Genomic DNA, 6,000 nt, shown 5'->3' on the forward strand with positions numbered 1-6,000 from the left:
TGGTGCCCACCTTTTATACCTCCCTCTGACCATGAGCCCAGGTGACCAGCAACCAATGGGCTCCTATCTACGCTCAGGAACCAACCCCTATCTGCCCCTACAGCACTGGGTATTCCACCCCCCTCCCCACTCCAGCCAGGGACATAGTCGGTCGTGCCTGCACTTCTGTCTAGTGGGAGCACCGTTGAGCTGTCCCTCGGAAATGGGGTGTGTGTGCTGTATGCGAGCTAACTGAGCCCTGGTCCATACTCCATCCTTACCCGGGAGTGGAATACCACACCTCTGGCAGAGGTGCAATACCCCTGTAGCGGCCGAACCCTCGGGGCGCTACACATACAACCCTGAAAGATGCTAAAAGGACTCACTTTTAACCTCACTGGGTGAATAGAAGTCTATAGCTATGCTAAATGTAGACACCAGATGTAATCCACTGGACTACAAAAGGCGAAACCACCCTGGACCATGGACTGCTGACGCTCCGTCTGTTTCTACATTTATATAATGCCTGACAAAGGATATGTACTTTTGTCTGGGATTTCTCTCACCAATAAAATATTTTGAAACATAACCGCTGCCTATGGTGTACTGTTCCCTGGTGATTTTCTACAGGACTCTATTAGTAGACATGTTATATATTGTTAGTTGTTTCCTGAAAATAAATATATTTCCAAGACTACAAAATATGAAACGTGAAAAACGCAAGGACATGTATATAGATTTACCTAAAGCAAGTGTTCCTATCTCAAGTTCCAATGAAAAATAATATTTTACTTTCTCCTGACACAGTCTTATCCAGTTATAGAGAAGTTATAATTCTTGTGTTCTGAAAAATGTAGTTCTGGTGAAGCGAGAAAACCAACCAGCTTTAAGAAGAGACATAAAAACAAAGATTTTATGTGGTTATTCAGTTCATCTGTGCTCTTCTTGATGCCGACAGTCTGGTTATTTCAGATAATGGACTTATACCAAAGTATGATTAAAGATGATTTTTACAAAATCTTTTTTTTTTTTTTCTAAAATATGATTACGCTCCTTTTTTTTTGCTCCTGTTGTAAAATCCCAGAGCATATTTCAAAGGTAGCAATGAGATGCTACAGTATATGACTGGAAATGGAACTGTGAATCCAATATTTTACTATATGAAGACAACCAAGTCTGGCTTTCCAGGATTATAAAAAGTTGTTACAGGGGACTGTTCACGGAGTTCTTGCAACTCTAATAAGGGCTTACACAGACACTTCGCTTAGCAGAACCCAGGACATTTTTTAGACTTCATCTTTTCACCCCTGTACAGGGATCCGGCCTCCGTTGTGAATGCCCCTGGTTTGCATCCTCAGAGTAGCTGCTGGCCGGTGGAGCAAGTTGGCAGTAGAATAGTCAGGAAACTGTCAAAACCATAATGTTAAGGACAATGACGAAATCAGAAAAATTAGTACGGCAGAATCAGAGTTCAAATTTGCAGACAAAAGAAGGTTTATGTAAGTCATCAACAAGTAGCAATCCAAGGAATAGAAAGAAGAGGTTGTGTGAGTATGTAATCAAACCTATAAGGGGCTGAGAGTCAGGTGAAGAATTTAATATAGTGTTGGGCTCAGGAAGTTGTCTGCTGATTGATTCTGCTAATACATATGATTTAAATAATAATCAGCAGGAGGAGGGTGGAGAATAAACTATATTGATGTTCTAGCCACCCAGTAGCAGAGCCCAGGAGCAGAGCAGTATGCTGTGTTATTAGAATGACAAGATGGTCGTAAACACAGGACCCAGTGGTGATGCAGCGCCGCCATTATTCCAATTGCCACCCCCCTGTACTGTCAGCTTTACTCAATGACATAGAAGTGGTGCCTGACAGAAGAGAGAGATGGCACAAGACCTGGCTGGATGTGACAAGAATCTAATAAATAGCGTCACTCTTCAGTCTTGACCATAGTTTGTGCTGTATTGCACCCACCTCATTTTAATGAACTTAAATAGGAATTAGCTCTTACACCTTCCACAAGGGCCCTAAGTGCAATTATTATTCTAATCCTGGATAACTTCCTTACCCATTCATGACCGTGCTATTTTCCGAGGGGGGGGGGGGGGGTCGTTTTTATCTCCCCTTCTTCCAAGACCATAACTTTCTTATTTTTTGTATGAGGGCTTGTTTTTTGTGTTACAAATCGTACTTTTGAATGACACCATTCATTTTATCATGTCACGTACTAGAAAGCAAGGAAAAAAAAATCCAAATATGTTGAAATTGCAAAAAAAGTGCAATTCCGCAATAGTTTTTTTTTAGGTTTTTATTAACGATGTTAACTGTATGGTAAAACTGACATTGCAGTATGATTCTCCAGGTCAGTACGATTATGCCGATACCAAACTTCTGGATACTTCCAGTTCTGTAGAGATCATTTCTTAGTAGTCATCTTCTTATCATTACAGGCAGTATTACAATGAAAGGTGACACCTCTGTTATAATGGTAATGGAAGGTAACAGACTATCCACCCATTGACAATAGGTTATGGATACTGCTCACCTACTCTTGACCAGTGACCTCTGGTCACAGAGTATGTACAGAAAACTCTCCTATACAAGTCAGTGAGTTTGATTCTGTCTATTCCTGTCACATGCAGACAAAAACTTCACATAAAGTTAAAGCACCTTCTCGAGACTAAAAGGTTCCTATAGTCCATATTACTGCTGTAAAGTATATCTCTGAATGCAATTAAAGAAGCACTCCTCCCATCAAAATTGTTATCCTCTTAATATATTGCAGTCATCATATTATATGGTACTGTGTACTTACAATTGCTCTTTTTGCACTTCTACCCACTTAAATCCTCTGTTTTCCATTAGATTTATGACATCACGTGATTAAAACCTGACTAGCTGAATCCTTCTATACTCTATGTAGAAACAGGAGGTCAATTTTCACTGTATGATTCATTAGGGTCAAGACACTTCCATGTCATGTCACAAAACACAAGATAAAAACAAAATAAGCAAACACCCTACAATAAATAAATGAATGGCAATAGTGCATGAAAAGAACATAAAATAAGAAAAGCCATTCCACCACGTCAAGGTGACCCTATCCAGGACGGTCCTAACCTCTAGTAATAAAACCTTACCAATTGTCAAGTGAGGGACATGTGCATAAGGGCTGAGAAGGACTGAGACCGAGTTTTTCTTTATTTTTTTAAGAGTAAGCGAAAAGATGTTTAATAAGATATTTTATGGGGAATACAAGTGCTAAAAAAAAACGTGAGGAAAGCTGACATCCTCTTTAGCTTGTATGGTGCCAAATACAATAGTGGTGGTCATTGCTTGGTTTAATGCTTAACCAGAGCAAACAGTGGTGCAATAACACATGGATCCAATATCTTTAGCATGCCAGATATCATGAGCAAAAGCAACAATGTATGCAAATAGAGAATATACTTAGAAGCTTATTGACTTGGTTAGTAAGTAGGCAATAACAGGCTCTCCAGCTTCACATCTTCTATCTCTACATATCCCACCCTATCTCTGTCACACACAGCAAACAAATGACAAGCAATTTCCTCCTCTATTAATTTTTCTGCCTGTGTGCTACTTAACAAGATATTCTTGGACCTCTTGCATAATCTTCCATAAAATTATTAAAGCCATTTAAAAATTGCTAAGCAATGCAGCATGTTAAAAAACAACTCCGGATTCTGATACTTCATGCTACACTTCATGCACTGACACACTGAAGCAATGTTGCATTTAAAAACAACAGAAAGTCATAATGAGAAAATGGATTCTGTACTTCTCTGCATACAGAGACTGTTATTCTATTCTGCTTCCGAGAGACTTTTACTAACGCTGTGGAGGCAATGATTTCAGCCGCACAATTTAATACAGACAAAGGGCATCACTTTTTGTCCAAAACTTTGCTACTATATTACTGTATGGTAAAAAAATGAAATATAAATGATCCGAAATAGCACATACTTTAGAGTCCGGTCTTTTTACAACATTTTTTATTAATGTATATGTAGACTGTTTGATGGAGGGACTTGCACCCAGAATGGAAAAAGTGATGGGTGGATGATTAAATTTCGGTAAAATCAGATAACATTATATGTACACAAACTACAATATATACAGTATCATACCGTCATTTGGCAAAACAGTAAGGTAACCATAGCTTGTTAACAAATACACAACTTACATAACTAAGAAAAGACTCATCATTCATCATCATGCAACCCGGGGCATGCATACTCAGATATTCTTTGTGCATTCCTTCTGTTGTGATACTATCAAGAACAACAGTATACTTCAAAGGGATATTCCCAATTTACACAATTATAGAATATGCACAGTCCAACCTCCAAAGGGAACTGCAACTGTGCAATATCTAAAAACAAAAAGTGCTGCAGTACTGGTGTGTGCTGAATTGACATATACCAAATTAGGATGAATAGAATTTGAATATTAAGACTTACCCAGCAGAGGGCAGCATTGCACAATTTTGCTTTAGCTCTTGACCTCCCAGTTGCCTATATGTCTGGTAGATTCCATTCCATTTGTATTCCTGCATGTAATTATATTAAAAGGAGTCTGTCATCCCAAAATGCATTTTAAGCAAGCTATACTGTGATATAGGGGACTAAGTCTCTTTAAAAATCATACTAACACTAAACCTGTTAGTGGAATAGTGCCTGAGAAAATAATTAAGTTGTATGCAAATGAGCGAGCTTTACTGCACCCTTACGCCTCCTTATTTTGCATGCTGAGGGCTTCCCTTGCTATTGAGTGACAGTGTTCACTTCCTAAAGTCACCCGTAATGTGAGAACATGCGCACTAACACTGCCTGAGCACAGCCATGCGCACACAGTGGAAAGGAGCAAGTAATGCACTACAAATATGCTTGTCTGTAGCTGCTGGGACAGATGGGGGCAGGGTATAAAGTACTGGACACCTCATTTAAAAACATATTGGTTCATAGCAGTTTGGTGGGAACACAGAATTTCATGAATGATATTGAACATAGATATTTCAGTAGTCACAACAAAAAGTTGGTGAAGGGTGTTAACCTTTTTAGAATTGTATTATATCAGATTTCCTAATTCTTTCTCATAAAAAAACTGAGCACTTCCATTCTCTTGGTATAAGAAGCTGTATGCTTTAGCTGCCGCACCATTTATGCCTAAAACCATAGACGTTGCAAGAGTTTCTGAGAATATATAGGTAGGAGGTCCACAATTTTAAAGGTACTTTAAAAAGGGGTTGCCGACTACTTTGTTATTAATGACCTATCCTTAGTTAGGTGATCAAGAACAGATCAGTGAGGTCCAACAACCAGAACCCCCATTGATCAGTTGTCATCATTGGCTGGAAGCCATAATCATCAACATTGGCTGTGCCCCCACATAATGCTCCATGCAGGCTGTTCCCCCCATATAATACCCCACGCAGGCTGTTCCCCCCACATAATGCCCCACACAGGCTGTTCCCCCCACATAATGCCCCATGCAGGCTGTTCCCCCCATATAATGCCCCATGTAGGATGTCACCTCCCCTTATAATGCCCCATGCAGGATGTCACACAACCCTCCCTTATAATGCCCCATGCAGAATGTCACACACACCCCTCCCTTATAATGCCCCATGCAGGATGTCACACACACACCCTCCCTTATAATGCCTCATGCAGGATGTCACACCCCCCTCCCTTATAATGCCTCATGCAGGATGTCACAGCCCCCCTCCCTTATAATGCCCCATGCAGGATGTCACCTCCCCCCCTTATAATGACCCATGCAGGATGTCACACACACACCCTCCCTTATAATGCCCCATGCAGGATGTCACCCCCCCTCCCTTATAATGCCCCATGCAACATGTCACCCCCCCTTATAATGCATTATGTCACCCCCCTCCCTTATAATGCCCCATGCAGGATGTCACACACACCCCCTCCCTTATTATGCCCCATGCAGGATGTCACACACACCCTCGCTTATAATGCCCAAAGCAGGAT

At 40.5% G+C, this 6,000-nt stretch overlaps 1 long non-coding RNA gene across 3 annotated transcripts in view; it reads right to left on the reverse strand.

The window, feature by feature from the left end:
• Positions 1-4,863, reverse strand: part of LOC141264422 (uncharacterized) — a 31,475-nt gene extending 26,612 nt beyond the window's left edge. For 2 of the 3 annotated variants that reach the window (XR_012319929.1, XR_012319931.1), the window contains exon 1: positions 4,462-4,863. This is a non-coding gene — a long non-coding RNA (uncharacterized lncRNA). The remainder of the gene's footprint in view (positions 1-4,461) is intronic. The other variant, XR_012319930.1, reaches the window with a different exon arrangement.
• Between the last annotated feature and the right edge of the window lie 1,137 nt (positions 4,864-6,000).

This window comes from Phyllobates terribilis, unplaced genomic scaffold, assembly GCF_046119375.1.
Source record: "Phyllobates terribilis strain yellow unplaced genomic scaffold, ASM4611937v1 Scaffold_4__5_contigs__length_816908805, whole genome shotgun sequence".
In the NCBI taxonomy this organism is placed as follows: Eukaryota; Metazoa; Chordata; class Amphibia; order Anura; family Dendrobatidae; genus Phyllobates; species Phyllobates terribilis.